The sequence below is a fragment of the Macrosteles quadrilineatus genome, unplaced genomic scaffold (genome assembly GCF_028750875.1).
Source record: "Macrosteles quadrilineatus isolate MER2022 unplaced genomic scaffold, UCM_ALF_1.0 Scaffold_8__2_contigs__length_117827958, whole genome shotgun sequence".
NCBI classification, from domain to species: Eukaryota; Metazoa; Arthropoda; class Insecta; order Hemiptera; family Cicadellidae; genus Macrosteles; species Macrosteles quadrilineatus.
The window spans coordinates 99,016,489-99,029,031 of NW_026542601.1; positions in this window are offsets into that span (position 1 = coordinate 99,016,489).

A 12,543-nucleotide genomic window follows, 5' to 3' on the forward strand; every position below is an offset into this window, starting at 1 on the left:
TTACAACAATGTAGTTTTGCCCAATGCTGAGTTTTTCACTATTTTGACAGTCTTGATCAAATAAAATGATACCATAGATAATCTTTTAATCTATGACAATACTAACTCCTATTACTGAAAGGCTCATATTCCGGGTTTTCTTCGATCTAAAATATAGTTAAATAAATAAACCTGAAATGTTATTCCACGCTCATCCGCTAGTCCCTACAAAATAACTTATTCGTGATCCCCGAATTAAATCTCCAACTGTTTAATTACTTTATAGACATAATAAAATAAACTTACCTATCTAACGGATTTGATCATTAGCTAAGGGAGAATGGATTATAAAATTCTTGACTACTGATTCTAATGAGTCAGACCACAGTTGAGGAAATAGTTACTATACTTTTTACCTTGTCTCTTGTCAGACTGTTTTGGGTTGTTCAGTGGCTCTGGTTTTATTCGCCGCTGAAGTAGAGCACTCAAAGAGTGGTTTTGGAAATACTTAAGCATATAAATATAAAGCAGTCTCCATCGGCTGAAGACGCAAGATGGCAAACATCGACCTTTGTCCCGTAGCCTTTTATCGTCCGCTTCACTAACACTTGTTTCTTGTCAACGGTTGTAAACATCAGATATAGAGTGGGTCAATTTTAACAACCGTTACAAAATTTGCCGGGTTTCGAAACTAAGGTAAAATTTTGCTCTTTATGTTTGAAACTGGATTTAACTGTCATTCATCACTGAACTTTTCGCAAAATGACAACATAGTATAGGACTATTTAAATTTAGGAATCAAATAGCATTTATAATTAATTACTCCTGATTGATTTGGTTTCGGGTCAAGCAGTTTTGGGCCAAGCAAAAAACCGCTTATAGTAAAGGTACAGTTGAAATAGATAGTACATCATAATTAATTTTCCTACCAATTCATGGAAATTATTAGCTTTATATAGCTTTACTCATTCTCGCTCACTATAAATCAGCCAATTTAACTGTTGGCGTTTCTATAAAACATTCACGTCTGATAAGCAAATAACATAGCCTAAAAAACATAACCTTAATGTCATTTACATACAACTAAAAGTTAATCTTCGTGTTATGATATGTTAATTATGGTGGTAGTCTTGTGTGTATTACGAGCAAAAACAGTCATAGCCGCTCTCGAAATGCATGAGCGCACTTAGCTGACGTTCTTTATGTTCTTAATTCTATACACAAAATATATTAAAGCGTTTTTAAACCACACTGCAATCAAAATAGGTGGATACGAGACGGTAGTATCATAGATTTAACATGCATGTGACAAAGGAAACATGTAAAAAGTAGCAAGTAGAATCGCAATTATTGATAATATTGAAAAACTATACAATTGAGAGTTGAGAAAGAAAGGAGAACCGACCTCTTAAAACAGCACTAAAGGCTAGCAGCAAACTAAACTGATTCACATTTAGAAAAATCTGTAGTGTAGAACTTTGAGCCCTTGTTGATTACTGGTCCATCCAATGGTCCATCACACATTATTTAGAGTTATTTTTTATTATTTATACAATTACGTGTAGCAATTTATAGACAAATCATCCACTTTATAAATAACATGTGTCAATAACAAATACGAAACTATCGTCGATAAACCCACTATTGTAATCAATGATCAATTACAGTATCGAAAAGTTTGAAAACTAATTGGCCTTAAACATTATATCATTGTCTACAACGTCATAGTTGTAATATTTCAACAATATAAACCTGTTACATGACGTCACAACCTATTGTGAATGCGCTCGTTTGCACATAGAGAGATTTTATATTAATCATTGCAGTTGTCATGCCATAATACAGTGCACATGACTTTGACTCTTACAATTTTATTTTAATATTTTGTAGCTGTTATTTTACCATCCACCGCGTGATAATTAAAAAATATATATTACTTTATGTTCGATGTTGTTTCTTGCAATGCCATTGTTTCCAAAAATTATGATAGTTCCTAAAGAAATGGTGATGAACTGTGGATTAAGTAACCCAATAGATCAAATATTACCTTGGAAAAAAGAATTAAATTTACAACAGAAAGTTTGCCTTACGCCGGAAACTTAGTTGTTGCGCATTCTTTGGCGGCTTAAATGTACTTACAATCTAAATATCACCTATAAACAAAGTAAATTTATGATTAAACAGGTTTCAACTGTTTGATGTCACATTTTATTCTAGATTTTCCCTCTATTGTATTGTTTTTTTAAATGTTACGTTACCAAAAATGGTATAGATATTTATTTTAAGAACTTTTGATAGCTACAACTATCAATAATAAATTTTCATCAGTCATGAAATCATGATTTTAATAGTTATCCCTGCAAAATCTATGGAATTATGTAAATGATTAAACTTTTAATACAACAGTGAAAAATCGCGTCCAAATTAAATGTATCTCCTTCCTTGAAGTACTGTTACCCGATTCACCAAAGGTATTTAACAGTTTAAAACTGATACAATATAATAATTCAGATAAAAAAAACGCAGAAATAATTGTTATCTTTCATTGTATGCCACATAAATGAAAAATGCCTTACGCTAATTCTTCAATTTTGTTTTAGCCTCTGTAGATCATTATGTGATAAGTACAGTAAGTAAAAATTAAATACTAGAAAACTTGAATTATCTTGTATTCATAAAACATACCCCTTTTTTTATTAGTTATCATTATAAATAAGACATCAATAAACAACATATAAGCTACAAACACTTTTTTCTCAGTTCCTGATTTACTTGCATTTATCTGTATAATTTAATGTTGGAAACTACCAAGACTTTCCCAGTTTGAAACGTTCTTCGTCTTATCAAAATTAGTAAATAAATAAAAAATCTTCTGCAAAACTAGCAGATATGAGCAATTATAAATTAATTACTAAGTGCTCAGGAAAAAGCTTACAGTTCGTCTGTTATGCTAATTAGAGAAAAATTGTCTGTGGAGTTGTTGAAAAGACGTAATTAGTTTTAACAATTTGTAATTCCTTTTGTTGCAAGCAAAAAATATCGTATTAACGTCTACTTGGAAAGAAATATTAAATAGGCAAATGTTATTAAGTTTTTTTTAGTATTTGAAGATTTAAACCAGAGTAAAATCACTAGAATGAATAGCAAAATTTTGCCTATTAAAATAAGGTTTGAAACTTTTCCCGGTTTCCAGTTTACTAACACAAACCATTAAAAGATATTTAACTAATTATAGTAAAACAACTCAAAACTAGCCTATGATCTTCTCCCATATAAAAAAATCAATAGAAGAGAGCAAACATATAACTATTACATTAAACTAAAATATTTTTCTTTTAGTGATGAAAATAAACAATCTGATATTTAAATTTGACTCAATTAACTAGCTACAGAGAAATATAATTGGCCTCAAAGGGATTAAATGATCAACAAGTTTCCAATCATCTACCCTAATGGTGCTTGATATGTATAATATTATGAGACCATTATTGCAAACAGATAATTTCATAATATCTAAACTTATATATATTTATAATTATTTTGAAGTAAGCCAATTCAAACATCTGTAAAGTATGGTGATTTATGCAAAAAATATGATCTTTTATACCAACTTGTATCCTAAGATTACAACTTAAAATATTTTTCAAAACATGTGTTTTTATTCACACTTATGCACTTTTTATTTTGCACTTATGGGTTGAGCGTCAAGACTATCCTCACTATTTCAGGATATTTTTAGATGCTCACTGGCATACCCTTACAGTCCCAAGCTAATTTCTAGGTTTTCCATGTTTCCGGTTGCGTAATTTTCCACCTTACATCCGACGTTTGTCCCATTAAAGTGTTCCGGTTATGAAACACACACATTAAACTCACTTTTGGACACTTTAAAACTCTTTTTTGGATGTTATTTAGTTAGATGAGCTTATCAAGTCATGTATAAGCCAGCAAATTTTTTCGTATCTTTTTTAAGAGCCTATGAAATTTAAATTATGCTTTTTTATTGTCAGGTATGAGTAATAGGTTACTCCATGCACATTTTGCCTTGCTGAATCAATTTACCAGTCCCTTTCTGTTAAAGCGACTTTCTGATCTAAAAAGAGTACCGAAACTACAGACATGACATTAGTACAGTACTACACCACGTAAAGTTTCATTTTTATGCTGATGACCTGCAAATTTATTCTCATTTTAAAGTCAGCGATATAAATGAAGCTATAGACATAATGAATCACGACATTGACAACATTGTTCAATGGGCAGCACAGAATGGACTTAGACTCAATCCTGACAAAACAAAACCAATCATTATAGGTCACTCACGTTTACTAAACAAACTTGAAGAAGACAATTTACCAAAACTCACTGTAAATGGAATTACTTTGCAATATCAAAACAAAATCAAAAGTCTTGGATTGCTGATGAACCGCACATTAGACTGGACTGACGCGGTGGTAGATACTTGTAAAAGAGTATTTGCCGCCATTCACACAATGAAGAAGATGCAACGACTACTTCCTTTTCACATTAAACTCTTACTGGTCAAATCACTTGTGTTTCCACACTTCAATTACTGCAACACTGTGGTTAATGATATGACTGTGGCTTTGGCAACAAAACTACAACGTGCACAAAATTATTGTATTAGATTTCTGTTTGACCTTAGGCAGGACGACCACGTCACACCTTATTACATAAATGAATCAATTTTGAAATTAGATGACCTCAGAAAACTCCGAATACTTTCAATCACTCATTCGGCTATCAATCTTGGAATTCCAAATTACATTGCAAAGAATTTTGAATTTTTGAATGAAAGAGGTGCAAGGGATACTCGCTCTGGCTCGTCTACGTTGCGCATTCCTCGTCACAGAACAACTATTTATAATAAATCATTTGTAGTCACAGCATGCCGCCTATGGAACTCTATACCCGATGCCATTAAATCCATAGAAAACCGATCCCGACTGAAGGCGACACTGAAAGAATATTATCTCAACCGGATGGTAGTGGCGTGGCGGGATGGCGTGCGTTAGGCTTAGCTGCTGCAAAGAGTGTATGTGTGTGTGACTGTATGCTAGGAAAATAAATGTATGTTATGTTGTTTATTATTAATTATGCTACGAAATGTGTATTTTACTTTTGTTCATATCATGTATTATTGTTATTACTATTATTATTTAGAGGTTAACTGTAAGAAAGGACCATGAGGTCCTAAGTTCGCCTCAATAAAGAAGGATTTTCATTTCATTTCATTTCATTTCATTTCATTTCATTTCATTTTCATTTCAAACTACCTGCTTTCTGTGTAGTGTACCGAAAATAGTCTTGCAATGTTCCAAACCTTTTATAAAGGGTATATATATGATCAGTGAAAACAGTGAGGCGTAATAAATAGTTTATCTGCATTAATTATTGCATATTTACTCCAATACATACGCAAGGACACGTTGATGCACACAAGATATCACCAGGCAGGAAGCACTGCATGTGTTGGGGGCCAGATTTGATACTGATGAGGATTGCATTACAATTATCACTGATGTAACCTGAGGGGCTTCACACACTCTATAGAGTTAAGTTTGTAAAGGAATGTTACGTATCAAAATTGTAATGACTAAGATTTGACCTCATATAAATTATTTTTACGATAGGTCCAAATGAATTAATTTCAAGTTGTGAATACAGATTTGAATCAAAATGTTAGCAATTCAACAATATTTTCAAACAATATTTTCACTGTGGGTTATCATTTTATGATTGACAATAAACCACTAACACTAAAGTAAGTATTTTAAAATATACTACGTAAATTTTTTTATGACAATGATAAAATGCCTACTCACACAAGCAATAAGAAACCCTCGTGCCATATTTCATATTTAGCAACTGTGGTGCATGAAGATTAAAACAGAACTTTGTATATATACGGTTTGTATATGAGGACACCTACGAACCACAGTAGGTGGCCTTATCTACCCCATTTTTTTTTTTAGCTAAAACCGTTATATTTAAGTTATTTGTTATTCGATTTTTTAAATTGGTATCGTTTGATGGGACATTTTGAATGCTAGATAAATGTGTTCATGATATTTGTTCATAATATTGTATATTTTTTGTTAAATTAAAATAATTTAAAAATCCACAGTTTTTAAATTTTTTTATTGAATCAAGGTAAATTTTTCACACTGGTCTCTTCTACCTTAACATATATAGAAAGTTTCATAAACAACCGGTTGAAACAATCTAAAGATAAAAATGTTTATGTAAACAATACAAAAGTATGTATACCTGGTGAACGAAGCGGTTTTTTTTTTTCGAAAAAAGCTTGATTCTTGATTTTTTTATGTTGGCCCAAGTAATCGATACGTAAATAATTATCTTCCCACATTTTTTAAACGCCCTGCGTAGACTTCATTTTATATATTAAGAAAACACTTAAAGGAGATAATAGGGTCTTAAGCAAATCCATTTACCAGCTTTTTGTGGAAAGCAATTATTGTGGAAATTGGTTTGGCAGACGGTTAAATGTAATTCAGAGTGCAATGGTAGAGTTTATCTATTTAATTAAACTTTGTTATGCAATTAAACTATAGTTGAGAGTTTCTGTGGATTTTTATAGAATTTTTATGATTATCATCATCATATATAAATCCATATAATTAATACGCCACGAAATCTTTCTTTTGAACTTTTCCACCATTTCTTAACCGATTTTGACCATTCACGTCTTTTTGGAAAGACCGTGTCTTGTAGATTTGTAAAATAAAGTATTAATATTCATTCAACACTTTTGCTTTATGCAACTATACAACTTATGGAAAGTTTAAGAAGGAATTCCTGTGTTAAAACAACACGTCACTTTTGTTCTTGTACAGGATGAGCAAAGTTTATCCTAATTTTACGAATGACAACAAAAGGCTTTATACAATAGTTCTGAGCTATTCATCAGAAGAAAACTTTGTTCTTAGAGTTTACACAATCCCCATTAAAGAATTTGATCAAGTTTTCTCCACTAAACATAATATCTTTAATTTATTGTAAATGTTACATTTGTTTAGTTTTAAGTGTTATATTTATAGTTTATTTTTATATCCTTATTCAATAGCACTCTCAAATCGTTTTGCCACTCGTTGTATATAAATTCCTAATTTTCTATAACGTGTAAGTGAACTGGTATATTTAAATACTACCACTAAAATCTCTTTATCACGATCACTGCTCAATATAATAACAATATAATAATAACATACAAAAGTAAATAGGAAGAAGAAAAAGTGTAAGCCTCTGTTACAATATTTTTGTTTATTGAATAGTAATACATGTATGTAATTAGTAATGATAATTTTTATATTAAACATGACAACGATTGAGATGCTATTTTACAATATAAAAACTGGAACACACTCAATACGTTGGTAAATTGTATGCACTTCTTGATCTATATTTCCATAGAATACCAAACAATAAGGCAGATTTTCCACTGTATAAATTAGATATAAGTTGACTACAAGTTGTCAGTAGGGGAAGATGGATGTTGTAACGTCACATATACCGAACCGTAGAGTTTGTCTTAGTCTTTGATTAAATTTTTTACAACCCTAAGGAATTTAGGGCCATATAATGTATTCAATCTGCATAGTAAATGATAAAAAATGTAATGGAAAATAAAGTTAATAACTTTGGACGATGATGTATACAGTTTAAAATGATTTTAATAAAATAAATAGTTACAATTGTTTAGAATATATACATTGGTTTTCATTTGCATTTGAACATTTAATTGACATATAAAATATTGTAATACAAAAACATAGTAATCTAACATATTTATTTTTATTTCCAATCTTAATTATATAAATAAGCTAATTATATAAATTAGATAATCCACCAGCTCTTATGTAACCTTTATTTAGATGAAGCTGCTTAATCGTTATACATAAAATAGGTAAGATTAAGTTTGTTGAAACAAGTGAGCAAACAATAGTTTCATTTGTGTTTAAGTTTGTAAGACCACTTTATCCCGGTTGAAAACTTCATAATTAAATCGAAAAAAAAACTTTATGCAGAACTTAATTACATAGTATTCTGTGAATAAATTATTGCAATGTTATATTTTCTGAGGTTATGATTTGTCTGCATGGCACTTTTTATCAGAACCTATCGTCCTAAGAAATGCCCTAGCTGCTACAAAAAAGGCTTAAACAAACTTTTTTTATCAATGGAATATACATAACTCAATTAATATACTGTAGCTACACTAAACTATAAATTTATCCTATATTTATATCCAAGAACTTTAAATGTATAACACGCTACGTCATTGGGACTTTTATTTTTATTATTTAGGCAGTTTTATTAAAGGACGTGATCAAGCATACTCATGCAAATGTCTAACGTTAACATTTTGTTATTTAATAAGCATTTGAGACAATAATTAACCGCTTAAGGGATAAAACAAGTCGCTTTCAGTTTTTAAGGAAAGGAATAAAACTACTCAGCCCCGACTGACAGTAAAACAAATTAAAATGTCAATGTACAAAACAAGAACCCTTCTTAAGGCTAATTATAATTTATGAAAAACAAGTTTGAAAACACAGAACTTTTTTAAATGGCACAGAAGATGTTATTATGATATGACAGCAGTGAAGGTACATCAAACACAGATTATGTCTCAGTGACATTGACAGATGTAGCTCTTCCATGTCTGGAGAATGTCAAAATATTACAAATAACTTTATAAACCTTCTCTGTTAATCTAATACATAAAGTTCTATTATGTTTATTTTCGTAAAATACCAGCAATCGACATGTGTATACACATACGGGGTGCTTCATAACTCTCTTAAGCCTTGTAAATAATTTTCAGCGTTCATAACACATTTACATTTTTTGTAAGTCAATTGATAGTTTCTGAGCCACCATTTTGTATTTTTCAAACATAGATTGTTCTCAACATAAAACTTTGAAATTTCGAATAATCCATCACTAAAATTTGTAAAAATAACGAAATTTTCCAATAAAAAAATGGCTGCCATTTCAATTTTGGCCAAGAATACCTTTTAAAACCGCCTATCTTATATAAATACACAAAACTACTTCGTTATTGAAAATGTTGACAAGCGTCACATTGAGACATCTCAATATTGAAAATCAAATGACAAATAACCTAGATATGGAGTTTATGTGGTGCGTATTTATGTATCCTTTATTAAACCAGGATATTAATACATGTCATTATTTTTGCCTTTACACTTAAAAAAAAATATTTAAAAAATATGTAATATTTTCTATGATTCACTTTTTAAAATTATTATCGTTCAAAAATAAAAATGACCGCTATTTTCTAAGTCTTATGTAGGCCAATTTTGTAATCATTCACAAGTTTTATTAGCCTAATATTAGTCATAATCTTCTCGTTTATTAATTCGCATTAATCTACCACTAATTAACTTAAGGTATAAGCTGTTATCATAAATTATTTTAACCGGTTCCCTATAGTTTTAGGACATGGTATAGCAACATGTCGACAAAACGATGAATTGTGGTCCATTCAATCTCTATGTGTTAAAAAAATATAAAAAAAATAGCGTCTTGCTAAGCACTGCACATGTTATTAAATTTACGCAAAGGAAAGAAAAATGCCTCTAGTAATACAAGTAAAAAATATTTTTAAATTTGATACCGTCAACCTACCGGACAGTAAATACATAGAAAAGATGGTAAGTGGTGATCGATTTCGATTGGACACTCCAGTCATCATCAGACGCAATAGGTGAATTATAATTATATGTATTTACCGACGTGTGAGCTAATTTTTGAAGTACAAATGATGTCTCAAGAGTGTTCTTAGGTGTATGTTTAGTTAATTTCTGCAAAAACACTCAAAAAAAGAATTCTCCACAGCAAAGCTCAGTGTTAATAACTCCACATCATTATCTTTAATAAAATGGGATTGTTTAATTGTAGTGATTAGCACAACTATTCATTCAAATTTCTTATCGAGTGATGGCTAATAAAAATATGGGTGCTCTCATTGCCAAATAACATTCAATGTTCTTTATTTATAAATAACCGTAGGGAAATGGACTTCCTTACAGAATTGTTGTATGTATCGTACCAAATGATTCCATGCTGTTTCAATTAACGGGAACAAAGACAACGCCATCGGGTATTTAGACTGCATTATTAGACTGTCACCAACTATATTTTGGTTGAAATAATCTATTCAGTAATTTGAACAGGTATTGTTTGTACCAGTATGTCTGACTAATGACTTTGACATACGTTAATTAAACAGAGTGCACATTGGTTCAAAGCTGTGTGTTAGTTTAGTGTTTAATTTTAAGCATTTCAGCTACACACAGCATTCGAAATGTAGTTATGTGTCATTAATTAACAGAGAACTGAAAGTACGATTTAGCGTGTTTTAGACATATACAACATAATAACGACACTTATAGGATAATGCTATTGTATGTATATGTCATCTTATCTTACTAATATTATAAATGTGAAAGTTTGTGTGTTTGTTTGTTTGTTTGTGTGTTTGAGGTTCAATCACGCATAAACCACTGGAAGGATTGGGCTGAAATTTGGCATGATGATAGCTTACATTCCCGATTAACATATAGGTATATTCTAATCTCAAAAATCCTTTCGGGCTCCGCCCCAGTGGCTCTGTAATTCCCCATGTTAACCTTATGAGTATTCATATTTAAAGGGAATTAAAGAATTCAGTCAGCTGTTTCAACTAAAAAAGTTGGTTCTATGATATGGAAAAGCATTAAAATGTTATAAGATTTACCAACAGGGTGCAGCACTATATTTTTTTGCATTTATGAAAACAGCTAATTTGAACCAAGCATTAACAAAAAACTGTGATTCGTAATGAGAACTGTCAAAGTAGGATTGTTTACAGTCATGTTTATGTTTTTCATTTCATGAATAATTTGTGATATTTTGTGAATTGTTGGTAATTTATTTTTCTCTATTGTTTAGGTGAAGTGGTAGAACATTATGGCTGTGGTAGATGTGTAATACTATAGAATACTGTTAATTTAAAAAAGTACATTTTATAAAAATGTGTCCTCATTTATTGCAAACGCAAAGCTTGAGTATAACTGCAATAAGCATTTTATACTTATATTCCAACAATTTTCGAAGGACGGATATTCTGCTAGTAAATGCATATATTTTAGTCTGTTTATGAGTTATGTGTCACCTTATAACCACAACAAACTATCAATTACGTTTTTCTAATAATTCAATAATATACAGGTATAAAATTGATTAATTATAATCAATATTACTTATCATAACCTACCATCAGTCAGAAAATCTTTTCAACCTTTTTATTTATAGATCCTATATTTTATTGGCTGGTATTATGATTCTCGTTGTACCACGTAAAACACATGTTACGTCTGCATTACATTGACAGATGGGTTGTGCCAATACTCCCGTATCTAGAGGACATAAAACATATTACAAACTTAAAAAGCCATTCAAACTTAAATAACGTAATGCTAGTTAATTATATAAACCATATAGAGCAATCTTCCCTTTAAAAATAGTTTATTTAATTTCCATAATATTTACCTCAACTCTATTATTTGTTAGATATAGTTGTTGGCCACATTACGAGAAAAAAGTACAGTGTATACTTCGGTCTTGTCCATGTCATAATATTTTATATTGAGCTCACCTTTTCACAATGCAGGATGTTTGGTTGGAGTGCATCATTACTTTTCTTTCTTGCTAGAATATACGGTTTATATTCAGCCATGTCCATGAAAAATAGGTAATGTGTCTTTTTGTAAAATCCTGTCATTACACAATAAGCAATTAAACAAATTATGTACTAACATTCCGTTAGTTATGATTACACTAAAAATAAAAGAATTAAATTTTGGAATGAAATTAATTTTTCTATATGATTGTGAATACTATATGTACAATGTAGTGCAATGGTGAACTTATGTAAAAACATGTTCTCAGACAAAATATACTAGGGATATTGATTGAATAAATCCACATTTGTTGGCTGTTGAGTCTAATACATGAAATGAATCAAATCGTATTAAACCTAATGACATGTTTAGAACTAGTAACAGGCAGTACCTTAATCTTTTAAAGATTCCTCAACATAATTGATCGAGTTAGCTTCAAGATAACTTATTCGTGTTCAAAACATTTGTTTAATATTTAAAAAAAATTCTAAGTAAATTGTTCAAACAATTATGCTATGAGGAGTTTAAGAGTTCAACCTAGACTGGAAGTAGACAAGTTAGGGCGGAAGGAAAGATGAGCTTTACACCTCCACATCCGGGTTGAACGTCACAATATCCGGTGTTGTGGGTTTATTTTATATTTCGCAATATTAATTTGATATCTGGATTTTAACTAATAACGAATACATATTTAACTATATTTTATCCGTGTTCCTTTTAGCGTAGCAATTAAATCTATTTCTTTGTATTGATGTTTGATAAAAAATATTTTAAACTATAGATTAAAGAAAGTAGAGAGTAGGTGTACTCTCTTTAATCTATGGGTTTGCAC